The sequence below is a fragment of the Zalophus californianus genome, chromosome 2, assembly GCF_009762305.2.
Source record: "Zalophus californianus isolate mZalCal1 chromosome 2, mZalCal1.pri.v2, whole genome shotgun sequence".
Taxonomy (NCBI): domain Eukaryota; kingdom Metazoa; phylum Chordata; class Mammalia; order Carnivora; family Otariidae; genus Zalophus; species Zalophus californianus.
In genome coordinates, this window is record NC_045596.1 from 19,321,396 (window position 1) to 19,349,368 (window position 27,973).

The following is a 27,973-nucleotide window of genomic DNA, read 5'->3' on the forward strand; positions in this document are numbered from 1 at the left end:
CAAAATGTCAGCAAATACCAAATGAGGAAAAAAGAATCAATAGATAACCTTGGAATTAAATGAGTGATGAATAATCTTTACCAACTAAAATAAATTAAATCATGAAAACCAAGTCAAAGTAACATCAAGGATTTGACTAAAAACCACAAAAAACAATATACAGATCCTCTTTGACTTATGATGGGGTTTCATCCTGATAAACTTATAGTAAGTTGAAAATATCATAAGTCAAAACACGTTTAATAATACACCTAACCTAACTTTATCATGTGCTCATAACACATTAACCTATCGTTTGGCAAAATCATTTAACGGAAAGTCTGTTTTATAATATAGTGTTGAATATCTCATGTAATTTATTGAATACTATACTGAAAGTGAAAAACAGAATGGTTGTATGGGCACAGAATGGTTGTGTGTCAGTGGTTTACCCTTACGATCACATAAGGGTAAGCTAAGTGGGAGCTCGGCTCATTGACGCCATGCAGCACCATGAGAGTATCCTACGCATATCACTAGCCTAGGAAAAGATCCAAATTCAAAATTCAAAATACTGTTTTCTACTGAATGTGTATCACTTTTGCACCATTATAAAGTCAAAAAAAAATCTCAAATCGAACCATCATAAATTATGTCTATAATTTAGAGGTGAGGCCACTTGCTACAAACATGGCTGTTCATTCTTCTCTCCAGAAAAGCATTATGACAGGAACTACAAAATAAGAGCTGAATTCATACTTTCTAGCTTCTATCTGAACAGCCATAATTTTTAAAGGTTCTACAACAAAGAAACCAATTTGCAGATGCAGACCAGGTATTAACCTAGCAACCATGAAACTAAGCACACATTTGTTTAGCACTTTCAGCATTTAGAGAGTAGGAGTAGGGGGACAAACTCTACAATACATTTAATTCACTTTATTTTATATTCTAAATGTGCCTCTTACAGCTATCAAATAAGCCAGAAATTTATAGACAGACCAAATGTCAAAATTCAAATTCAATGTTTTTCTGAGTCACAAACTGGCATCAGAGATAAATCCAGTCCTATAACAGAAGTCAAGACAAATGTCTTTCTCTATAAGTAAACAGCTGCAAAGGAGTGTCTTTGTGTCATTTTATTATTCAAGGATGCTGAAAGCATGAATTGGACACCTACTATGTGCTAAGGGTGGTGCCAGTTACTAGTGATTAAGAGATAAAGAGAACAAGCCCCTGTCCTCACCATCCTCTGGGGAAATAGCTAGGTAAGCAAATCATTTCAGCTACAAATAATATCTGAGCTATGGAGAAGGAAACATGCTTGCACTAACTACCTCAAGGATCCATACCATCCCAGCCCCCGACCCCAACATAGTTCAACTCTAGAAGTCCCACTCATATGTCAGTGTCTTTTAAGAAAAGCAACAAGGAGACCCTGCCCCAACCCTCGGTATAAAATCTAGATTTAAGGGTTTGGCTGGTAGTGTTTTTAAATAAAATAGTTTATGAAATATTTCCACAGTAATGTAGACCACAACACCAGGACTTTATGGTACTCTGACCTATGGAATCTTTTATCTTTTTAGACTCACTTCCAAATCCAAATATCCATGGATGCTGACAAGACACCACACAGACAAACTCTCCTCTAATAGATTCTAGTTAATGGTTTGTATACACAGAGAAATTTGGGGACAAGAGTCCTTCTGACCTAAGAGCCCTGAGGCTCTGTTTCCCCAAAGATCTCCTTCAGAGGAAGAACAACTCAAGATCAGGAGAGATGGTCTTTTGAATGGCATTTAACAAAGGCATGCTCCTTTGGAGAGCTGCCATTCTTAAAGACAGAGGGATAAGAGCATGCCCAGCAAAGAGTTTCAAAAATGTAGCCTCTTTGGGAAGGTTTAGGGAGCGGGTGGGGACTGTATTTCTTGGACTCAGGTAGAAAGAGTGCTGTCTAGGACCTTTTTATTTCAACCTCATTGGAAGAAACCATCCAGTGTTTGCAGCTTTAGTTCCATCTCTCAGGAAGGGGGGTTGTGGGCTGCTCTTGTTTATCGAGGAACAGCAAAGGAAACAGAGGCTGGGACACCTTTTCTCCAAGAGGCAGCCCACATGGAGCATAGATCTAACACTTGTAGATGCAACTTCTCATCTAAAGCTGAGTCTGCCACCCTACCTAAAACAGCACTGGGAATCAAGACCGTGAACAAATTTAGAAACCAAATTAAGCCAAGACCATCCTGCAGATGGTGAAGACATAGTAAATATACTAAACCAGGGGCCTGAATCACATCCCTGGTCTAGAAAATTCCCTGGCACCACCCTTTGTTACAATGGTAGACTTACAGGCTAAAGGCTGTTGAGTACTTACTGCATGATGTGCACTTTAATCTTTACTACAATTCTGTAAGGTGTTATCATTCTCTCTTCTATGGAGATGAGGGAATGGAAGCATGGAAAAGTTCAATAACTTTCCAAAGCTCTCATGGCCTTTAAGAGGTAGAACCCAGACGAAGTGGTGATTCCAGAACCCATTCTGATAGCCACACCGCCACCTGCTTTCCCTCTTAATTAGCCTTCACAACAACTAAAGGCCATGATGGCACCTGCCACCAGGTTGAAGACTCACCCAGGGACTCTTCCAAGTCACATCCCAGATCCACTCACAAAAAATGGAAATGATGGATCCTGAGCTGTGTGGGAAATGCAAAGGCATGAAAGAATACAGACAGAGAGCACAGCCCTCCAGCACAGATTCCCAGGTTTACGCTGCTTTAAGAAGGCCCAGTCCCTCCTTCTAGTTTGATGGGTACTCACGCAAGTTGTTTGCTTTTATTTTATTTTATTTTTTAAGATTTTATTTATTTGCAAGAGAGAGAATGAGAGACAGAGAGCACGAGAGGGAGGAGGGTCAGAGGGAGAAGCAGACCCCCTGCCGAGCAGGGAGCCCGATGCGGGACTCGATCCCAAGGACTCCAGGATCATGACCTGAGCCGAAGGCAGCCGCTTAACCAACTGAGCCACGCAGGCGCCCTCCAGTTGTTTGCTTTTAACGTGAGTTTGATGCCTTCTTTAAAGAAAGAGGAGGAAGAGGAGGAGGGAAGGAGGAGGAAGAAGAAGCCTCGTAAGTATATAATGAACCAGAATTATAGCTGCTGCTCTGATGCCGCGTGTTATTTTCGGCTGAGTGTCCTGCTCTTCTGGATTCTGAGGGTAGGGTGCTGAAGCTTGCTCCAGTAACACAGGCTGACTGCTGTCCCCAAAGGACCCTGAGGAAAACAAGAGGAACTATCTCACAGTCTTCAGCAGACAGGGGAGGTTTAACATAAAGAAACTCCCACTTAACGTTTTCTCCAAAAAGAATCCATTCATTATCTTTATTTCCGACACGGTATTTATGAATTTCCTTCCAGCAGGGCCCATCAGGGCAAACGTCACAACTCTGTGGTAAAATCTGATGGGCGCTTTCTTTTCCTCCTAGGGAGATTAAGGCCAATGAATAAAAGAAAGGGGGATGTGGCCCCTATATTTAGCTCTCCTTACAACATCATGTCTCACGGGTATTAAAAATAGACCCAAATCACTTGAAGACATTCTGAAAAATCAAAGGCTGAATAGCTTTCCAAGAGAAAGTTTTAAATGTTTGCTTTCTTTCTAGTTGAGATTTTTCAGGAACAAAAGCAGCTGAGTGGACTCCCCTTCTTAGGAGGCCAGGCCAGGTGGCTCCTGGGGTTTTATAACGGACTCTGCCTCCTCTTGTCATCTCCTCAGCCTCCGTTCTTTGTGGTCTGGATTTTAAGAGAAATCTGGGCTGGCCCTTGGCAAAAGGTGTAAAATAGTCTGGGTAGAGAAATTCTCCTCTGTTAACAACCTTTCCTCCACCCAGCATTCTGACACTCCCAAGGTCCCTATCAAAGCGAAGTCAGCTCGGATTCAATTCACTGAACAAATATGTGTTATTTGTGATGTGCCAGGCACAGTGCCAGGCAGGGCAAAGGATGCAGAGGGGAGCAAAGGATGGAATGTCCTTGTTAGTGAAGGTGCCAGGTAATTCCACAATTAAGTAAAGCTTCCAGAGGACCACAGGCAACACAATTCAAAGAGAGAGGTGACATCTTGTTGGAAGGTATCAGAATGGATGTCATGCCAGACATGGCATTTGAAACAGACAATGAAGACAAGGATGGGGATGGAGAACTCAAAATACCTGAGCCCAGGTATGAAAGAAGGTCAGGAATTAGCTTAGTGTAACACCTCTTCTCAAAAATGAATGCCCACTAAACCCAAAGGAAAAAGCCTTTTAGAACCAAAAAAAGGAATTTCCAGTTGGAGAAATCACATAGATTTAAGAATGCAGTCTCTTTCAAATCTTGCAGTTCCCCAGCAGTATAACTTGGGCAATTTTCTTCCCTTCCCTGAGCCTCACTTTCGTCATCTGTAAAATGGGGGTCATGCTCCATAGGGCCGATGTGCTGATTATATCGCATCATGAATACATACTTGGCTCAGTGTGTGGCACATGGGTCACGGAAACACTCAATGAACGGATATAACTCACTCAAGTGGGAGCTACTTAAATGAGATCACATTTCTAATACGCCTCCAGTCACAAGCAGTACCCACTCTGCTAACATTAGGGACCCACAAGGGTAAGATGGTGTGGTCTTTGTTTTCATAAATGTCTAATTTTCAGACTGCTTTGTGACTCATACCACTCTACAAAGGAAGAAGGCCCCACAGCCATTTCCAGTTTCCAATTACCAAAGCAAATACAAAACCTTGAAAAAAAAATATTTTAATGGGACTTTATGTCAATTTATGCTAGTGTAGCTCATGATACTTTGGAATCATTCATATAGAGGTTAATGAAAAGTTGAGGAGTCTTTTCTAATGTAAGGTAAGAGAAAAAAAGGGGCCTGGGGGAGGTTAACAGTGAGGGAACAGAAACAGCAGATGTGAATATCAATGTTTGTGGAATAATGTGGTGTCTCTTAAATTTTTGTGAGCACACGAACCCACTGGGGATCCTGTTTAAAGGAAGACTCACTGGTTGATCTGGAGTGGGGGCTGAAACTCATGAACTGCCAGGTGATACCTACGCCATGGGTCCATGGACCACACTTTGAATAGCAAGAGACAGTATTTCTTTAGGGCTTAGGAAAGAGCTGAGGGGGGAAACCGTGAGAACCCCAAATGAAAGAAGGTCAACGCAAACAAGATGGCAAGAGTACTGGATGGTTTGAGAGGCAGCCAAACCGAAACGTAAGTACAGATACACAATGTCCAAGGGGAAGGGCTTCAGATAAGGAGAGGTCCCAGCTCATGAAGACTCACATTGGCTGTGAGTCACTCCTAGTCTTTTAGAATTGTTGACGGCAAACATTCTGGAGAGTGCTGCGATACAGGAATATGCTCACAGCCATTAACTATGAAGCACTAACTCATTTCAGCAGCCTGACACAAATTATGCTCCGCACTTGAAAAATAGCTATTGATCAGTCCCTTCTTTCTCATGCCTTCCAATACTCTGGATCAGCACTTCCATTCACTTCCTCCCTACAGATGCCTTTACACACCTTGTTATATCCTTCCCAAACCAAAACATATCCCCCAAGACCTCACTCTACTTTCTTTGAGATTTTGCCTTTCAAAAACAAACTAAGAAAGGAGCAAACCAAAAATATCTCTTTTCATTTCTCCATGTATCTGCTTCCTATGAACTTCCCAAAGTCTTTTATTTTCTCTACTCATTATAGATACAAAGGCAACAAATCAACTGATCTATCATTTCCTGTGTTAGAAGATAAGAGACTAAGAGGGCATGAAAAGGACAGAATATAGAATTAGCCTTTAAAGAATTAAATCAGCTGTAGGGGCAGATTGAATGGTAAAACCCTGAGCACCTTCAAGTAGCAGCTTGAGTATCAATGAGGCAAAAGCAAGCTCCTGGTCTTTTAAGCGAGAGTAATGTGCATCTTCCCTGGTCCCTTTCTTAATATTAAGAAAAACTGATGTGCATGTAGGTCTTCTGTGGCAAACTGACTGCAGCATTGGGTGTCCCCGGTTCTCTGCCTCTCTCAGTACCCTGTAGCCACACCCTATGCCATGTCATTCTGTGGCTTCTCCCATGAGAAGTGGGATCTATCCCGCCATCCCTTGATTCTTGGCTGCCTTGTCTTACTTTAGCCAGTAAAATACGGTGGAAGTGTTTGTGTGTGTGTGTGTGTGCGTGTGTGTGTGTGTGTGTGTGTGTGTGTGTGTGTGATCTGATCCTAGTGGCCTTGTACTCTCCTGCTCACTCTCTTTTTCCTCTGCCTTTACCACGAGAATAAGCCTGAACTAGCCTGAGATCACTTAGAGCTGAGCCGAGGTTATCCTCCAAACTGCCAGCCCCTCACTGACCCACCAGCTGGCCCAGATACAAGTTTGAGCCCGGCCGAGATCATCAGAGCCTGGCTTAAACCAGCACAGCTACAGAGATGACCCTTAGACTCATGACAAATAATAATAGTGGTTACTTCAAGCCACTAAATTTTGGAGTGCTTTGTGATGCAGCATTATTTGGCTAAATAAATAAATACATAAATACATAAATAACTGATAGAACTTCCTTTCGGAAAGCTGTGATAAAAAGTCCAGGTATACAAATAATTCCAACAGGACACTGGCTTTCCTCTGACAAAATTATTAATGAACACAAATACACTGTAATAACATAATTGCATCATTTATAAAACAAAAAACACATTAGGGACTTAGATAATAAAAACACATTTCTATATTAGTTTTCATTTTTCAAGGGGTCTAATCTATTCAGTAATTGATTATATTAACTCGAGCAAATTTTTTTAAGTTTGCTAGACTCCAAATTCTGTTAGTCATTTCTTCTTTTCAGCATTCATTTACTGAGGATTATTATGAACAGAGTTGTGAGTTGGGTACTAGGGGGGTTCCAAAGATGAATAACACATCGGTCGCTGATCTCAAATAACTGCCATCTAGTAGGGTTGACAAGAGCATGTACTCACTTTTCATGCACTGCAGGGAACATGTCATGCCCCTGCTGCCGTCTCTACCATTTTAAATCTTACTTATCTTACCAGGTCCAGATGAAGGGTCCTTCCTTTTATATCTTCCCTAATCCCACCCTTATTTTTCTCTGCCCAGCCGTAAGTAAACTTTCTCAACTTTAAGAACACAGTAAGGGAGGTCTAGGCAGGTTCAAGCAATAATCCAGGGCAGTCATAAAATTTAAGGCCTAAAAAAGAAGCTTTATATCAGATAGACCATGAAAGGCCTTGATTATTGATTGCTGAGTATACACTTGATTCCACAGGAAATAGAGAGCCATGGAGGGCTTCTGAGAAAGGGAGTGACATAATCAAAGCTATCATTATTGAGAAATCTCAGGCCCTTACTGCAGGGCCCAGGGTGATGGAGTTTCACAAATGATGAGATGGTCAATTGCATATGCTGCATAGAGGTAAAGCAGGGTGAAAAATTGAGTTTGCCAACTAGACAGCCTCTGGTGACCTTGGAAAGGAAAAGCTCAATGGAATACAAAAGAAGAAAGAAATGGAGCAGGTAGGTGAGACACCCAAACTACCACTTCCCACCCCAAGATTGTCTAGGGAGGAGGTAAGGTTGACCATTGTTTACAAAGAGAATTTAAGGATGCAGAGTATTTGAGGGAGGATTAGAGTCAGCCTCCCTATGATAAACTGTTTTGGTTGGTAAAAGACCCAAGAAACTTTAACATTTCTCAAAAATGTCTTATAGGCTGTTATTGGGAAAGAAGAGAACACTGAGGGCCCAAGGCTCACAGGCTGAGCACGCAGGATCCAGACTTCTTGTTTTCATTTCAACAAGCTTAATCCCATTTATCTTCCTTAGTACTAAGGTTCCATGCTGGATTTCACTTGGAAAATATAAGGTTCCTTGTATTGATTTTAAAAAATAATAACAATCTGAAAACCATTAAACCAGATGATTGACATGATAAAATACTATATTAATTATCTTCCAAAACTTATAATGAGAAAACATTAAGGAGGTGAGCACCTTGTACCTCCTGAGTATATTATAGGTGGGGCAACCTGTTGTATTCTTTCCTTAGGTCTTCTCATTTAATTCACATCACATTTTCATTCTGCAGGTGAGGAAACTGAGGCCCAGAAAGATCAAATACCTTGCCCAAGATCTCAGTGTTGACCCTAGAGCCTGGGTTCTTGACCACTGTGTCACAGCTGTGCACAGAGTTGTGCCCACGCAATGAAGCCTAAGGCTCCTCCATGAGTTCTCAAGGGCCTATGTAAGTGAATGTGAATTTCTATGTACACATACAGGTATGACTTTGGCCAGAAGATGCCACTAAACTTAAGGAACAGAAGAGAGATGTTGAGAGAAAGAGATAGCAAGAGGAAGACTGAAAGAACTAGAAAGAATTTGAAAAAAAAATATTAGTGAATTAATGGAGTCTGGAAGAATTGGTGAAAGCAGAAACCCTGACTCTGGAACTATAAAAAAATCATACACACACACACACACACACACACACACACACAGGCACAATCATAAATGCCATTTCTATTGTATTTTATTTTATTGTATTTATTTATTTGAGAGAGAGAGTGTGCATGCACAAGTTGGGGGGAGGGGCAGAGGGAGAGGAAGAAGCAGACTCCCAGCTGGGCAGGCAGCCTGACATGGGGCTCAATCCCAGGACTCTGAGATCATGACCTGAGCTGAAGGCAGATAGTTAACTGACTGAGCCACCCAGGTGCCCATAAATGCCATTTCCAGAAAGAATATCTATGTAACAGAAAATGTATTCTTTACCCTATGTTGGGATAGATTTTAATTTTGAAAATCTAAACTTCTCTGAAAGAATTCATTATTATCAGATAATATTAATATAGTAAATATTATTAGATAATATTAATTATAATATCTAGTGCACCCCATATAAAAATTCCACCTCTCCTCATCTCTTTATCGGATCCTCCTGGCTTTATTTTTTTCTCCATTGCATTCAGCACCATTTTGTAAAACCATATATCTTATTTATTCCTTTTCTCACGGCCTATCTCTCCCCATCAGGACGTAAGTTCCTTGGGGAGAGGTGGAAAGGAGGTTTCTTGTTTCTGTGGTTGCTCATTCTGTATCTCCAGCACCTACCATAATACCTGGCTGCTAGGAGGCACTCGAGCACTCAATAAATATTTGTTGAACAAATGAATGTGTTACTTTGTCATGATTTTTACGGAATAAGTCTTTATACCTGTTCATTCCCATCCCACCTCATGGTATCTGAAACAGAAGAGTGCCCATCAATTACAAGTCTATTTAGCATTTATATGGCACTTTATATTTAAAACACACTGTTCAATTATTATCCCCACCATCGACCTTGAAAAGAGATGCTGAAAAGTGGGGTAGCTCATAGCTCTTTTCCTTCCTAGACCTCCACAACAGATGTGAGCCATGGGGTGGGAGAGAGCAGCAAGTTCAAGGATGTGGGAGAAGAGGGGAGGGATAAGGGAGATGAGGTGCATGGAGCCCCTGTTGTTGCAGCTCCATTCCCTGGCGTACCTTTCCCTCCTTAGAAGTGATGGCACAGAGCCAGAGATCTGCCCCTCCGGCTGCTGCAGATGAGTTCAGCATCCCCGCAGAGGAGGAGGAGAAAGATAAAGCCCCAGGAGCCTAGATGAGGTGTGAGGGGAGGAGGGACTCCCAGCAGGGGTCTCCAATTCTGCCCTCTGAGCTCTCCACCCTTTTTACAGGTGGCGACTAAACTGAATTCCCTTCCACACCACTTCTCAACTCGCCTGATGCCCTGCTGTCTGCCACCAGAAACCTGAGTCACTAGGCCTGTACACCAGTGCCCTCACTAAGCCAACTGATCTACCCTACTCATCTCCACCACAGGACTTAGCCTCAGGGGGGAAGACCAATGGGCCACACGGCATATGGCCCAAGAGTGATAAAAACAAAAACAGATTTTAACCTAAAAGCTTGTATGTCCTGCTTCACTCAGAAATACCTCAACCCTGGGCGCCTGGGTGACTCAGTTGGTTAAGCGACTGCCTTCGGCTCAGGTCATGATCCTGGAGTCCCAGGATCGAGTCCCCCATCGGGCTCCCTGCTGCTCAGCGGGGAGTCTGCTTCTCCCTCTGACCCTCCCCCCTCTCATGTGCTCTCTCTCTCTCTCTCTCTCATTCTTGCTCTTTCAAATAAATAAATAAATAAAATCTTTAAAAAAAAAGAAATACCTCAACCCTGTGGTCTTTAGGAAGAAGTTGGCCTGAATATGGCATCAAGCAGACACTATTATGTTGCCTGAACTACACATACTAACCAAACACCTGTCTAAATCCCCTACTTTAGTGCAATGTAACTTTAAGTCTCAGCCCCAAACCCACCAACTCCTTCCCCAGCTCAGCAACAAGAATGATCAAAATCATCAGGAAAATAAGCGGGAAAGAAGGTCCAGGTGTTGGTAGCCAGATAGGCATTCTTGGACAAGGCAAGAAACACAGTTAGGAACAAGCAGATCATCTTCATAGGCTTAGTACAGTAATTCTGGCTGCTTCTGGGAAATTCCTAACACTCAAGGTGCAAAAAAGCTTTTCTTCATGTAAAAGTAAAGGGAACTAACCCTTGAGAAGCACATCGAGCATCTCCAATGTGCCCAGCACGATGCAAGCTCTTCACAGAAACCGTCTTGAACTTCTCAATTACCCTATGAGATATATGTAATATCTCTCTTCATTAAAAGAGGGAAATTGAAAAGGGCTCATAAATGTCTAATAACTTGTTTAAGGTCCCACAGTTAACAAGTGGAAGAATCAGGTCTAAAAACTAGACCTCCTAACTTTTAAGCCCAATCACTCTGTCTGGTCATTGTATACAAAAAAAAAAAAAAAAAAAAAAAATGCTTTTGTTTTTGTTGTTGTTGTTTTTAATCTCTCACTGAATATTTGATTTTTTTCTTGTTTTAGGGGCTTAAGGGAGAAAGCATTTAAGGTATTTTAATCTTTCTTTAGTGTTACTCTGACATCACACATCTTGCACGGCCCCAGGGAGATTACTGCAAACGTTATTTATTACAATACTGCTTGATCTCTGGGTATTTATTGAACACCTATTGATTGTTAGTAGGGATTCCTAGTTGACAGAAGTATCAAGAGGGCCAACTTTCTTTTTTCATTGTTTTGTGTATTGACTTCATTATTTGAGGCCTTCATCTTATCCTTATGAACATTCTCCAGACATATTTGCGTCAAATACATGTTCACTCCACTGGCATTTCTAATCTTCAGTGGGTCATACATTATGTACACATCAGCTCAGCTAGTAAATACATTTTAAAAGATATGTTTGACACACATAAATTCACATTGCATTATACTTTGTGCAAGAAACTTCCAAGCAGCCAACTTGCTATCAGACCATTAATAAAAATGTTGTAGAAACTGCTTCTAAAAGGTGGCAATTAGCTACAATGATTAGACAAAACATGGTTTCACATTAAATTAAATTGATATTTAAATGTAATTGTTTTTAGCTCTGTGGTGTCAAGGTACTACATAAATCCATTATTACTACTATTTAAAGCAATAGTAACAACCACAATAACTCGACCAAATTTTCCGAGATTGTAATTTGCTGTGCCCCAATGAAGTTAATTGCATACTTGGGAGGGGGGTTAACTCTTTCAAGCCACTTGGGATAGTTTAATGACAGTTTTTGAAAGAGTTAATTGCCTTCCAAAATGTCTCCCAGTGGAAAGAGTTCATATACATATACAGTATAGTTCTAAAGAAACATACTAATTTACACTTAGCTAGATTAACTCTGCCCAAATAGTTTTACTCCATTTAAAACGAACTGAAATGTCAACACACTATAAAGAGGGCTATTAGCAATTCAAATATGAAGTTATTCATGACTTTAGACAAAACAAACAAAACAATAAAACCTTTAGAAGATAGTGGTAAGCTTTCTCTGAGGACTTTGAAAAATAAAAAAAAAAGTGGAATGATTTCTAACTGAGTAGAGTGTATCTGTTCTGTGTTGCCTAATTCTGAACTGAAACCTCTACATCAGGGATGCCAAATTCCAAAGTATCTTTTCTCCACCAGGGAAGACAAGTGACTCACGTAGCTCCCATGTGAGGCAATAGGGAGTGGTAGGTATTGTGGCAAACTGAAGAGGTCACGCCCCGTTCAAAGCAGTTGGGCAATTATTGCTGTGTGGGATGTGGACCCAGAATCTCTATATCTTTCCATTTTTTAAAGAAAGTCCCCAAATTTGAACTTTTATTTCTTGAAATTTCATGATTTTGAAACACCACGTACATCCAACAAAATATGACTGTAGGCTGGATTTGACTAGAAGCCTCAAGTTTGCCCCTCTGCTCTAAATGGTTTCTGACTTCAAGTCTAAGTTGGCAGGAAGGCCATTTGTAGATGTATACCTAAAAGCTATTTATGCCATTATGTCTTGGAAATGTAGCCAGGTATAGGGCTGTCTGCTTCCAACAGGAAAAAAAAAAAAAAGACCCCATCAATGCCATGATCATTCATCACTGTTAATGTGGCTGATGATTTCTATTTCTTCTCCTGGTTTTTGCTGTAGTGATCTTGCCCTGGATGCATTACTTGGAGTCATTGGTGACATAATTCCAATAGCAATCTCATCAAAACCAGCCACCCAATTCATCCACAAATTCAAATGCACTCATTATCAAGTGAGGCAAAAGAACGTCAAGACCCATCTCTTGCCCTATCAAGACTCCTTTCCTAACCAGAGACCACTCCACCCCTAGATGTGTCCCTGGCAGCCACAGGAAGCTGGGGCAAGAGAAATCTGTCAAAAATAACTCCTGAGAGGATCATGGAAATTTTTTTCCCAATGACAAAGCGGCAGAAAGGGCTATTGTGTTTAATATGGATGTTAGATAGATATAAAATGTTCAAATCTCATCTTATTCCAGAAAGCTTCCCTAATTCTCCCACCTCTGAACTCCCAGTTTAATTCATACTTTCTATCTTGAATTACAATTACTTGGGCATATAATTCCCAAAATATATCTTATTTCCAAAATATATCAAGGTTGCTTTTAGAGCAGAATCTCCGTCTGGTTTATCTCTGCATCCCACAAAGCAATTAATACATTCCTGGTAAATGGCAGCTATTCTTCAGATACTTGGTAGGTGGATAAGCAGGTGGACAGATGAATGATGGGTGGGTAGATGGATGGATGGATGGATGGGTGGAAGGAAAGCAAAAGGATAGATGAGAAAAATCTTCTCTGTCTAGGCCCAGAGAGCATGATCACGAGTGTGGACTAGGAAAAATGTTTACCGTGCAAAAAAAATCTTATAAATTGCATTGTGTCAGACAACAAATGTTGGTAGCCATAACCCCACTTTTTCACTGCAGAGAAAACCCCTGATCTTAGGGAACAGGGATCCCTCTCCATGCCCCAGTCCAATCCTGATAATTTTATTGCTCTGTAGTAATCTGTTTAGGGGAAGATAGGGTCAAATGGACAAGCCGTGGCCCGTGAAACTTAAGGAGAAGCCTACAGAGTTTCAGGGAGGAGCTTCTTTTCTATAGAAACAAAAAACAAACAAAATTACAAGACTTCACCCCTTCCCTTTCTGCTTGCAACACTTAGTGTGAGGATGTGATGCTTGGAGCTGTGGCAGCTATCTTGAAACCATGTGGCAATAAGCATGAAAAGAAAAAGCTGAGAATGATAGAAAAGAGGGCCGGAAAGAACCTATATTCTTAATGACAGAGCTGAGTGAACAAACAAACCCCGAGACCACCTATGTCCCCTGCTAAGTAAATACTTAATGTACTCATATCATAAACAATGGTTAGTTTCTTTCATCTCTCAGCGGAAATTACTCCTTACTGACATAGCCTTCCACCCAAAGACAGATGACAATAAACAACCACAGTCAGGATGACAATGGAGCCGGGAAATTAGTGGCCAGGTCTGAACGACTTCCTGCAGCAAAGCAAAGTCTTAGGGAAAAAGCAGAATTTTAACTGCAATACTCTGGCGTCTCCTTGCTCCCACTCATCAGGCAACCACACACTCCAAATGAGTTCCATTCCTAAGACTGACAACTAAGGGACTCATCCTTTTGTTCCCATTTGCCTCAAATCACAGTCCTCCAGCATGCCTCCTGGACAGTATTTATGCAGGGTGGAATATACGGCTCACATTAGAACAAATAGAACTTCCTAAATTAGGCAATTTGTGACTTTGCACCTCAGGTTTCACTCATCCCTGATTTGAAATGCACTAAAAGCACATTATTACTGTTTAAGATGCAAACTACTGCCCTGAAAAATATTGCTTTTTACCTGAGGTGAAACAAGTTATAAATTAATGGTTGGTCGAGGGTAAGTTATGTGGGTAAATAGAAATTCCTTAGAACCATGTGGAGGCCATTCTGCTAATATGATGAGGCTATACTTGTGAGTGGATTAATTACTCTTTTCTTCTAACTTAATTTATTTCATACTTTAAGAAACCAAAATGTCCAGTAGCCACTATGCTTGTGACAAAGAAACACAATAAAAGCAATTTCTCCAGTACAAAAAATAAAGCGTTCCCGGTAATGCATTTTTGAATCCAGCATACCTTCGCCTAATGAGGTTTCAGCATGCTATAAATAACACTAATGAGACTTTGTCTTGCCCATGTAATATATTTCCTTGATATAGCCTTAGATTCTCCGTGTTGCGTGGAAAACTAACAGCCTCAGAAAGAAATGTCGTCCAATAGCACATTAAACCAAAAGCACAATTAAATATAAATGAATTCAGTAATTTAATTGCACAATTGTCGCTTTAAAAAATTCAGAAGAAAAGTAATGATGTCATTTTTTTAAATCGGTAAATAATAAAAGTGCTTGTGGGGATGGTGCAATATTTAAATAAACATTTTCTGGTAAGGGTAGGTAGCAAAGGCAGTCATACATGCTTAGGAAAATCCTGTGGCTTGCAAAAAATTGAGTATCTTGGCATACATCATTCTGCATATGTCATGTGGAGAGACAAACACCTCAGTTTCGATCTTTATTGAAAGCGTAGCCCATAGGTGGAAGGTTTTCTGATTCTGAACATTACCAACCAAGATTCACATTATTCCCATTAAAATAGGATGCAAAATGGCAGTGTGCCTAAGATTCTCTAACCAGCTCCCAGTAAGATGAGAACCCTGTGTGGCTACCAGAAATGCTATCATTTTCATTACCAACGAGGTGCCTTTTTAACGCTGACCAAGTATTAGAAAAATCATTAATGGCTATTCTTGAGCTCCCTTTTATCCAAAGACTGACCCAACACATCCTCCCTTTGATTGTCCTCCCTGACAAGATCAGAGACCTGAAACTTTGTCTGAAGGAAGATCTAAAGGAAGGATTTGGGTTTCACTTTACATTGATTTTTATTCAATTCCAATCAAGAACACATCCAAGAAATTTACTTACTCGGTTCCAGCATTGTGATAAGGAGAGTGGGGGGGGGAGAGGCTTTTTAATTTTAAGTCAGCTATTATCTTGCAACCCAGTAATTGGAACAGGCACAAGCAGGTGAGAGAAACATCCTTATGCAACCACCTAAGCAAGTTTTCTGGTAGAGGCCATGGCTGTATCTAAATATCCCAAGCAGATCTGCCTCCATGTTTTCCTTGTATTTGTGCTTGATATTTACAACAATCTGTATGTAGGATTTTCATTTACTGCATCTTGAACAACTCATTTACTTATTTTCTCATTCATCCTTTCAACAATTATTAAGCACCCTCTCTGCCCCAGGCACAATTCTGGACACTGGGATTATGTGTTAACACCGTCCCTGCTTTCAGGAGCTGACACTCTAGTGCATTTGGGGTCACAGATTATCAAGCAAGTAAAAAGATCATTTCTAAAAGCAATAAGCATACTAAGAATGTAATGAGCATAATAAAAATATGAAATAAAATCCTGCAATAGAAACTCAAGAGTAGAGAGCTGACACTTCAGCCATGTGGTCAAGAAAGACTTTTCTGGAAGCTGATTTGTGAACATGATGAGACACAACCAGCCAACTCGAAGATCTGGGAAGAGCAATCCTGGTGGAAGGAACAGCACATGCAAAGGCCGGGAGTGGAGAACAAGCTTGGCACGTCCAAGGAACATGAGGAAACAGGCGAGATCTGTATAAAAGTCCCTATTTTATAGGGATGACACTAAAGCGCAGACAGGATTTGGGGCAAACTCGCTGGAGTCTCAAACTCAGACTTTCAGACTCCTAATCCCACCTCTTTTCCACACCACAGCCCTGCCCTGCTTAGGTTGAAAGACTCTGTCTCAGCCTTAGGTAGAGCATTCCGAGGTGGGGGGGGGGGAGCCTTGGGGAGCCCACCCTCGGGACTTGCTGCCTTCCCCACTGGGTTCTCTTCTAGTCCTCACAGTGCTTAGAAAACCAAGTTGATGGCTACACAGTGAAGTTGGTCAACAGTCTACTGAGCAGGGGCGTCCCGGAAGGCTTTCAGAACCCTAAAGTAATGATATCCCCCTAAACAGAGAGTTTTATACTTTTCCACGATGAGCAAGTGGCCCGAATTCGAGTTCAGCCAATGCCTTTACCAGCTGCATGGCCTCGGGCTCATTTCAATGCCTCACTTTCCTCTTTGATAAAACAGAACTAATAGACCAACATTGTCCGGCGACTGTGAGCGCTGAACGGGGGAATCCACACGAGGTGCCAGCTAGGACAGGGCCAAGAGCATACTCATGTCCTTGGATGGTGTTGTTTATCAGTGTCATTCCTCCAGGAGTAAGTCCACAAAACCAAAAAACAGACAAAAACAAAACCAAAAAACAAAACAAAACAACAACAAAAAAAAACCCTTCACTCCCTCAACTAGTGCGTTTAGCATTAGCTGTTTTCTCATTTCTCTGGCCCGTAAGTGCCTAGTGGGCAGAGAATGTGTCTTTTTAATTAAGTTTCAACAGCGCCTGGCACACTTCAAAAGGAGCCTGGTGGCTCCCCGGGAAAGAACACTGCCCCCTCTATAAATATCTGCCACTTGATATGAGGATGAAATGAGATTTCAGATACAAGGGCCCTGTGGAACTAAAGTCCCCTGCAGGCACAAGACATCATTGCTATTAGTAATAAATAGTAATAATCAGGAAGATCCATATGTATCGGATAAACTATCCTCACGTCCGCCACAGCTCTGGAACCATCACTTGCAAGTTCTAAGCAATTCTTACAGTGTCATCACAAAGTCCCTGCTCTGCTCCATTAAGTCGAGCCTCATTTCTAATTCCTGCTTCTCCAAAGCACCATCTCTTTTCACACGTCCTCTGGAATTCCACACGACGGGAGCAACAGCTGTGTTAGGCCAAACCCATCATTCACGTTGGCGCCCCTCGCCATAACTCAAAAAGCCTGTGATCACTTGGAAACCACCTCTGATGGTAGGAGGCGGCATGGCAGACTGAATTTACAACAAAGCCCTGCCTGCAGAAATCTTCCTGTCACCTGCAGGCCACAGAAACCATTAGCATCCCCACCATCGCGCGCGGTCAATGAGCTACGCAGGCATTTCAAAACCCAGCACTTTGTCGCTATTTATGGGCCAAGTCAGGGACTCCAGCAGCATTCTGATTTTCTTGTCGGCCTGCCAGAAGAGAAGCTACAAAGAACGGCTGCATTACCCACCCTCCTACAGTTGGAACGTTTGAAGAAAATTAAAAGAAAAATTTCCAAATGTTAAAAGGTGCTGCTGTCCAACGTGGGCTTCTCCTGGCTCTGTGCATCTCAGGCCCTGCAAACACTTTCAGCTTCATTGCCGGCCGCGGCCTTCTGCTCAAGAGGAAATCGGCACCACGACATCATGTTTGTCTAATTGCCCTATGCAGAGCTTTCACCAAAGGCAAGCCACAGTGGAATATTATTATTTTTAGAACACTACCCGGTTTTAACATTTTAGCAGCCACATGATCTCTAGAACCACAATGGTCCTAAATGAACAATTTTACCCCATTCTCAGAAACAGATAAATATAGAGACATACATATATATTTTTAAATGAGCCCTTTACCCTCATGCAAGCTGATAAAAATATACTCAAAAGCCCATACTCGTATCTATTTATAAGCATAACATATACACATAAGATATTTCAAGTGCTGATTGGTCCTCCGTAATAGATTTTTTTTTCACTTGCATAGAAAATTAAGTAAAGGTCAACACAATGAAAGGTCTTCTAAGTCACTCCTGTTTATTAGGAAGTTCAGGATAATAGGCTCCAGCCTGAAAAAAAAAATGTCAATGCAATCTAAAAATAACAAAAGGTGCATAACAAATTTGTCCTCATTTTGTTCTTAATAGAAGGTGTTTCTAGTGCATCGGCGAGAATGACCTATCAAACACATCACCTTGTACAGTCAATTTATTCCTTTATCAGGCAGTCACTGGGGAGGGATTTTGTTTTGCATTGTCTCAACATAAAATGGAATGCCAAGCCTGCTTTCCCTGAGTGCACGAGGGAGGCTCTTTTGTCAGGAAACCGTTTTAAAAGATGTTTGATCAAAACCAAGAAGATGAGCCACAGACATTTTCCTCCTTCCACCTCCAGACGCTGCCCCCACCGCTGGATGCCAAAGCCTCTCCGTCTAAGAGCTAAGAGCCAGGTCTGAAATAGAAGCCCTTTCGGGTCTCAGGGTCACCACTTCACCAGAAAGAAGCCCTCAGAAGGTTTCTTCCAAATCAGCTGTTTCCCTAGACCTAGAAGTCCTGGCTTTGAAGGCAGGAATGTACCCAGTTTTCAGTTGGAGAAAGTGAAAGGGTGGGGAGAGATGTAGGGACTTCTCTAGGGAGCTGCCCAAGAGGGTCACCAATCCATTTGTACCTCATTATTTTAACAAGCCTGATGAAAGCCTAAACCTGGCCAACTTTACATTGGTATAGTATACACATATGGCAAAAAAAAAAAAGAAAAGAAAAAGAAAAAAAATTACAACTAGCAACTGGTTGGAGGATTTTAATTTGGATAATATGGCGCATATTTTAACAGAGAGAGGAATAAAAAGAAGAAATGGATGCTTTCATCCATTTTTATTTATCTGGGATGAGCTGAAGAGACATGAATGTCTCTTCATGCATAATCCTTGGCCCCGAAACTTCCCCAAAACTCTGCCTGCTCTTCACTCTCTGAAACACATCCCAAACCATCTTCTTATACTTGTAAAAGGGGCTCAAAGTTCCTCCATCAGAAGCATATTTCTGGAGTCCTAAATGCCAGTCCCCTTCTTAGGTTACAGGAACACCTGGGACGGACACCACCACTGGGGGCCTGAGAATAATGTCAGTACCAGGGGAAGGCAGCTCTGGGTAGGAGAGGAATAAAAATCTCACCGGTGTGGAATGCCTGCTATGTACCAGGAACATTACATATATTGTCTCATATAATCTTTGCAAAAAAATTCTTTTAAAGTAGACATTTAACACCACCATCTGGTCCCACCCCAGCCAGGCTTGCCAGCAGGGATGTGGGGAAGGATGGTTCGGAAACAGCACAGAGTCACTCCAAAGACCCTGGCGGAGGCAACAGCATGACGCTCATAACCAAGACTGAGTGAGCACTTACTATGTGCTGATTCCTGCCCACTATGTGCCATCTCTCATTTAATCCCCATAAAGGCTTTTGAGATAAAGCATGGTTCTTATTTTAAACATGAGAAAATCAAGACCAAGAATGAGTGATTTGCCCAAGATCCTATAGCTAGTCAATAGCAAAGTGAGGATTCAAGGTCATCTGACTCCTCTGCTTTACTGTCTCTCCCTCTCTCCTGCAGCAACAAGTATAAAATAACCCAGCTTGCTGGCCATCATTCCAGCAAGCTACTTAATCTCTCTGGTCCCCAGTTTCCTCATCTGAAAAACAGAGCTGGTAATAACTGCGAGTTGGGGTGACTGTGAGGATTTGGGGTGAACCCAGGGACCTCCAAGGCAGTTGCATCAGAAGTCCAAGCAGCAAGATTGCCAAAGCACATGGTTCCATGACAGCACTCATCCCCTTCAGAGAGACAGCTCTGGCCATGAAAAAGCTAGTGAGGGAGAACACGGGTTTCTAGCTATTGAAATGATGCTTTCTTCCTCTGTCTCTGAGTTTCAAACAACTTGGAACACCAACTAACCGTGCCCTCAGGAACCCTGAGCCTCATCATAGGTCTTGAGGGTCACACTCACTAGAGCTCCTCTCAGGTCCTTTCCTGCTTCTCCTCCTTATTATCATAGTTGCCTAAGCACAACTGCTGGCAACCGGAGCCATCCCTGCCAGGCCTGGGCACCTGTGATCTGCCCCCCCTCCCCCAACTCCTCCTGGACAACCCACTGGTGACCAGGGGCGAGCAATGCAGAGAAAACCACAAGCCCCATCCACAGCTCTATATTTTAAATAGCATCTCCTCTCTGCAGCCCTATGTGGGAGGGGAACATATGGTCCTACATTCATTATACTCCTGAGTTTAGGTTTGAAACATCATATTTTCATTACAAGTAAGCTTTGATGACACTGCCTATTGCCATGATTTCAACGCATGGTTAATTTTATCTGCGGCAGTGGTGAGAGTGGCATATACCAATTTACTGCCAGAGGAGAACAATCTGATTTTAGCATCTTAACCCTGAACTTGAGTTCCCTTTGTTCCTGAGAACATCATTTTAGCAAGACTCAAGACGCAAAGCCTCTGGAAAGAGGACGTCACTGACGCTGACTCAAAGGGAATGGAAAAGTTGAGGGGGTAGAAGCAAGCCGAGGGACCTTCGTACTCATGATGGGGGAGAGCAGAAGAGAAAGCCTGAGAGTCTGGGTTCGCTGGGACAGTGTGCTTAGAACTTCAATGCATCAAGACTTCTCAATTTGGCCAGGGACCTGGCAAGAGCAGACCTATTTGTGAGGTTCCTTTCTGCTGTATCTGACTTCAGGCCAAGCCAGGAAGCGGCAAGAAAGGCCTCAGTCATAGAGACCTTCATTCTGGGCCAGGAAGTTGAAAGCAAAACTAAAATGTGGAATAATGTTGCTGGTGTGGCGGCGGGGGGGAATGGAAAGGAAGGTATGCTAACTTCTTAGCACCCCCATAGGAGCCAGAGCACATTATATACATATGAATATATTAACTTACTGCATATTGTTATCTATTTCATTATTATCTATTATCTATTATTATCTATTATATAGCATATCCATATATTATAAATATATATTTTGTTTTCAAAAAAATGGCTTCATTCTTACTCAGCACACTTTTCTGCAGCCATTTGGCTACACTTTATTTCCATCCTTCCAGTCATTTAATGAACACTCACTAGTTACCACAAGGTCCTGGGAAAAGAAACAGGTATCAAGAATATGGTCCCTGTGCCTGAGCAACTGAGGCCTAACCTGGGACCCAAAGTGGAATGAACCAATTACAGAGATGTGATTAGTTGTTCAGATATGCCAAGAATTCTGAAGAAGTACCTGGTTCCTCCTAGGGGTGCAAAGAGGTGGTTTAACCTCTTCTCTTCAAGGAGGTGGTTAAATAGAAATTGTATCCCAAGGATTAAGAAGAGTTAACCAGGGTGATGCCACCAGAGAGAACAGTCCTGACGAAAGCCCAGAAGCTAAACACAGCCTAGTGTTAGCATTTCAGCAGCTACAAGCACCGAAAAATCCCAGGGTGGTGTGTCATGCAATAATGTGAATTTGGACATAATTAAGAATTGGCTCCTCGCTCCAGCCCAAATTCTCAAATAGGGACAGCTATGATTCTTGCTCTGTGTGTGTGCACACGTGTCTATTGGTAGAGTTGTGTGTGCATGTGTGCACATGGTGTTCTCACACACACAGGGATGTTAACACGGGTCCCACATACCAAGTATTCTCTCATCCCACTTGCTCCTGAGTGGGCCAACAAAACAGATGACATCTAGCTAGAGATTCTTGGAATGACTGCTGCTATTCTGAGAGTTCCAGCCACCCAGAATGGTTCCTATTGCTAACCAAGCCGGAGTCGACCTTTGCCACCATGTGGTACAAAACTACAGATGGGACTGGGATGCATTTGGAAACTGCAGCGGGGTCCCTGGAGCCCACGTGCTTAGCTGCCCAAGTTCTCCCCGGTCCTTTCATCCACTTCATAGCCAATGTCCCTGCCCCCTCATCCTCCACAGTCAGAACCCACTCATCGCACTATGGAAGGTTTCACGATAGCTGGTTCAGTGTGAATGGCATAGAGACTAGTGGGAATGGAGTGCAATGCAGCAGATAAGCATAGAAACAAAGCCTGATTATTAAGAGTTGCATATTCCATGCTGAAGAGTTTAGACATCACCTTGAGGTCCAATGGTGGACCAGTGAGCGACTATAAGCCAGGGATTCAAAGTGCAAAACTGTGCAAAAATGCAATTAGTTTGGCCTATGCTAAGTTTTCAGAATCAAGACGTTCTGCATAAACCTGGATCTCTGACTTTCCTTAAGAAGCTGGGCTGACTTTCCCAATAGCTGGCATAGCTTTGGCTCTTTTTGGATGGAGTATGCTCACTTAGTCACCATAGGCCCTAAAGCACCTACTTGGATCCATGCCTTTGGTAAGCCTGGTCCCTGTAGGAATCTGGGTTTGCTTTAAAAAAGAGAGAGAGAAAGTGTGAGAGAGAGCTGTGATGGAATCTAATTTGCATGTTAAATATAGCGCTCAAGCACCAGTGTCCAGCATGGGTGACGAGGATAGGGAGAGATTGGAGGCAGGAGAACCTACTGGAAGGTTATAATAAGCGTCAGGGTTCCACACCTGAGAGGTCTATGAATACACCTCCAATAGCCACACTGCAACTAGGCGTGCTACCTTCCCATGCTGACCCATAACCCCAGCATTGAAATGCAAATGTGGAGGTATCACAGCCTCACCCTGGTTCCACAATCCTGATGTGAAACAATAAATACTGAGGCAAACACACCAGTCAGAAGTAAAGTAAATTAATAGTACAGCTTAGCTGGGATCACAAATGAATCACTCCAAAAGCAATTTGATCCTGTTGTAAAATGAGATAAACACCTACTTGCCCGTTATTTTAGGAATAACACAAATCAGCCCATCTGTCTTAATTCACTGGTACTCATCATACATTTTTAAAGTTATCACTTCCTGAAGAGTCACGTTATCGATGCCAACACACACCTTACGTTGACGGTCGATGGCATGACCCGCAATCCGAGCGCCTCTCCCTGAGCTACCCGCCTTCCCCGGAAGTGACTTGTTTTCTAGAAAGCCAGAGAGCAGGGGGCCTTCACTTGCTGGCCAGACACGGTCTTCAAGTGACATTGGAGAGGGAGCTGAAGGCAGAAAGGCATTTTTTAGGAAGGTGATGCAAATGTTAGTACAGAGAACAACTTACTGCGAACTAAGTTACTAATCAATATCTAACAGTGCAACAGACTGTCCACCGCCGTTGTGAGAATCATCTTCAACCCATGATGGGAGATGCTAGCAAAGTGGGGGGGAGGGGGGGAAATGCTCTGTTTAAATTGTATCCGTGTTTTGGATTCATACATAAATAAGCTTGCTGATCGTATCACCATCTCAGATTTATGGTAAACACAGGACAGCACAAGAATTTCAGAAAACCTCCCAAGTCTTGCAAATTCTCAGAGTAAATACTTTACACTCTCTCTTTGAAGGAAAGAAAGCACGGGATGAGGGTCCAGAAAACCCCTGAAATTCACAGTTAGGAACACAAGGCTGCCTAGAAAATATTGGATTAGACAGCCTGAAGTTAGGGCAGCACCGTGAAAAGATCTCAAAATATGTTTTATGACCAACACAAACTGCATGCAGAATAATGACCCCCTGCTACATAGAGTCCTACAATGGTATTTTACACATCTTAAATTAATCATGATGCGGATCACATAATTAACTCCCACTTAACACTATCATTCTGGGCTCTCGAGAAACTTGCCAGGTCCTCCCTTCACTAGAGTGCCGACAAAATGACTATAAATTTGTTTTTGTCACAGACAGCAAACGTGCAGAGGCTCCTTCCCCACCCCCTTCCCCATGGTGGTCTCCAGGCCAATATTCTCTGCCCTACTGATTATATGATAGGGAGCTGGGGACTTCTGGCCTCTGAGTCTTCCAGAGAAGCACCAACACATGCCCTAAGGCATCTGCCATTAGTTTGAAGGATACCTGGCTGGCCCCCTTCTCTTTTGGCAGAAGCTGTTCCACTCCTGCCCCCCCCTCCTTTCTCCTTCCCTACTCCCTAATCCCCTTTCTTTGTCATTATCTCTATAGGAAAGACCAGCAATTTCCAAACAATGGCATCAAATCTGCAAAGTTGCTGAAAAGTTTTATAGAATATTAGAGGCTCATATAGGAAGAACGTGTGTGTGTGTGTGTGTGTGTGTGTGTGTGTGTGCATAGCCCAAATTACTAAATGTAGCATATGTCTTCAGTAGGGTAACCAGCACCTTGGTTCCTTGAGCTGAGGGGTTATGGCTCATATATCTGTCTGCCCCACCCACCTCTCTCAAGAGGGCCCACAGAGCTCCTTGAATAAATCAACTAATACCTCCCCTTGCCTCCATGAGATTGAAACCAAACCAAGGGGACGATGAGCTCAAAGGTGTTATTGTTTTAAACCCTTGGCTGGTTATGAAATGAAGGCTGCTCTTGAACCTCGCAATGAGTCATCACTATCCCCAATTTACAGATAAGGAAAGAAAAAGGAAGGTCAGAAAGGTTGGGTGAGGGGGAAGGTTGGGTGAGGGGCACGCCTGGGTGGCTCAGTCGTTAAGCGTCTGCCTTCAGCTCAGGTCACGATCCCAGGTCCTGGGATCGAGCCCCGCATCGGGCTCCCTGCTCCATGGGAAGCCTGCTTCTCCCTCTCCCATTCCCCCTGCTTGTGTTCCCCCTCTCGCTGTGTCTCTCTCTGTCAAATAAATAAATAAAATCTTTAAAAAAAAAAAAAAAAAGAAAGGTTGGGTGAGGGGCCCACAGGGAGTGCCTGCCCATTGTAAGTGACAGAACCAGACTCCGATCCAGATCTTGCTGGCCCTACAACACATTGCAGATGCCAACAGCACATCATCTGACAATGACTAACTTCTCCGACTTGTGTGAGTGTTGACATAGTAATTTAAATCGTTGCCCGGGCCTGGCTTCTCACCACACACAAACACAATCACTTTTTACATGAGTAAATTGACCAAAAAGGTCTTCTAGGTCAACTAATCAGTAATGTCCTTTGCAGTCTAAAGTTACACAAGGGACAAAAATCATTTCTCTGGTTCCTTGGAGGAAACATACCTCAAATGGTCTACAGGATGGTGAGTGGCCTAACTGGGATGTGTGACTTCACAAGGATTGAATAGAAGCCTGGTAGCAGGCTGAGACAGGTACTTTCCTTAGTCATCCTAGAACAAGTGAGTCTCAGAGATAGTGAGGCAGGAACCAGGTGAGATTTTCTGGCCCTTTCCCCTGCCTGAAGATGTCTCAGAGGCCGTCTAGCCATGATGGTAGGAATCCCTAAAAGGTCACCCGTGTATATCAAATAATCAGCAGAGGTGAGGAAAAGGTGAGGGGGTCTGACAACAGTGCCAATGTTAATTATGGCTTCCCGAGGGCAGCATTCCAGTTATATTACCTGTAACTTTCTATTCTGGAGCTTTCTCTGCTCAAGTGAATGAGCCATCACAAAAGCTGGCGGACCAGCCAATTTCTCAGACACAATTACGTTTTTATGATGAGGTTCAGGAAAGCTCAGGGCATCAGGAGGATTTCTCGGCACCACATATCACACCCAGAGCCCTTCTCTCTAGGTTCCATTTGTAAAAGGACGAGTCAGCCCGGGTGGCCATTTTCCACCCTTGAACCAAACTGTGGGTCAATAGCTTCCATGCCTTCCTTTCGCACTGCAGGTGACCTCCCAAAGTCCTGGATCACAGCTGACTAAATGAACTGGATAATTAAAAGAGGGGATGAGCCATGCCTTGAGATTTTGCCTGCCTCATCAAGAACATCGTGCCCTTTTTATCAATCTACTTGGGGTTTTTTGTTTTTATTTTCCCCCCTTTGAAAAATGATTAGCCTTGAGAAACTTCCTAACCAGGGCACCATCCAACATTAGCTGTTGTGGCCAGAGTATTTGAAAAGTTTCAAATGCACCCTGTGCTTAGAATATTCAGTTAATAAAAACAGGTGGAAATGGAGGGGATCGGGAGCCTTTCTAAAGGCTTTCATAAACCAAAGCACCAGTTTTCTTCTGTATTTGAAGACTTTCAATGACATAGAACTCTTTGTTTAGAAACATTTTTATCTAATGGGGAAAAGGAGGAGATGGGGGTGGATCATTGTTTGATTATTAGAATTTCAGTACAATTCTCAAGAATCATATATGATATATGATATCAAATAAATATTATGTATATACATAGACACGTGCACATGTATATGGATGTATACATAGTATTACAAAGCAAATACAAGTAAAGATAAAGATTCAACTGAATAAAAACTTAAGTTCTATGACAACTTTCCATTTCTTCCTGGAGAAAATTTCCATAATCAAGGATGCTAATTGAGCCACACAAAAATTGGTATGTGTGGAAGGAGTTATACAAATATGGCTAGTATCAGTATCAGTAAGTGTGCCATTATGAAAAGAAGGAAGGAAGGAAGAAAGGGGGGGAAAGGAAGGAAGGAAGAAAACGTATAAAAATCCAGGCATGGGGCTCCTGGGTACTCAGTCAGTTAAGCATCTGCCTTCAGCTCAGGCCATGATCCCAGGGTCCTGGGATCGAGTCCCACATCGGGCTCCCTGCTCAGTGAGGAGCCTGCTTCTCCCTCTGCCTCTACTGCTCCCCCTGCTTGTGCTCTCTCTCTTTCTGTGTCAAATAAATAAATAAATAAATACAATCTTACAAAGAATCCAGCCATAAAGGAACAGTAAGGAGCCATATTGGACCAAATGAGTCCCCAGAAATAGAGTTAGATGAAGACTAGATCCCTAGTTAATTTCCTTGCCTACAATAACAGCTCTGTAAATAATGTTTAGACCAAACACAAATTCTGCACACTGTTCTTGATTTCCTTTCACCCAAGTTATTATGTGCCTGCATTTCATTGGAATGAGCTTCCTTAGCACCCTCCATACATAGCTGTAGAAAAAGGGGTAGATGACAGAAAGTCCAGACCACTGTCCTATAGCAGAGCCTTTTCTGTGAGGTATGCTCAGATCCCCCGTCACCTGGCAGTGTGGTGTGGTGCTTGGGCATTTAGTCCAAATTCTACCATTAAAATTCAACAGCTCTGGGCCAATTACTTAGCTTCACTGTGACTCAGTTTTCCTTCTTTATAGTGGAGAAGATGATAAGAGGACATAGCTCATAAGGGGTGTTATGAAAACTAAATGAATTGATAAATGTATAAAGCCCTTGGAACACTGCCCATAAGTACTAAGTACTAAATAAATGACATAGTAGTAGTAGTATTTGGTTGCATGAGTAAATCATGGATCCTGAGAAGTTACATGTCAGCAACAGAAACAACAAATGCTGATCTCAGCTCCCAAAACCAGAGTCAACATTCAAACTTGTCACACTCTATTAATGTGTATATGTGTGGACAATGATAGGAAGGAAATAAGCAAAACCAAAGCCAATAGATGTGTGAATATAGGGTTATATGTGGTTCCTACCTATATTTTCAAATTTTTCTTTAGTATCATTGTTAGATGTATAGCAATTAGAAAAACAAAAACCGTTCTCTTCCCCATCCTCTCTTACAACTCTTTTGTCTGCCCAGGTGAGAGCCTAGATGATTTTCTCCATGCCCCAAATAGGACTCTAATCCTCACCCATAAAGTTGAGAAAAGAATCTGAAGTCTGGGGTAAAATGAACTAGCATCTCCCCTAACCACCAATGAAACC

The 27,973-nt window shown here is 42.3% G+C and overlaps 1 protein-coding gene across 4 annotated transcripts in view; it reads right to left on the minus strand.

The window, feature by feature from the left end:
• Window positions 1–27,973, minus strand: part of PPARGC1A (PPARG coactivator 1 alpha) — a 638,991-nt gene that overhangs the window by 311,294 nt on the left and 299,724 nt on the right. The window lies entirely within an intron of this gene.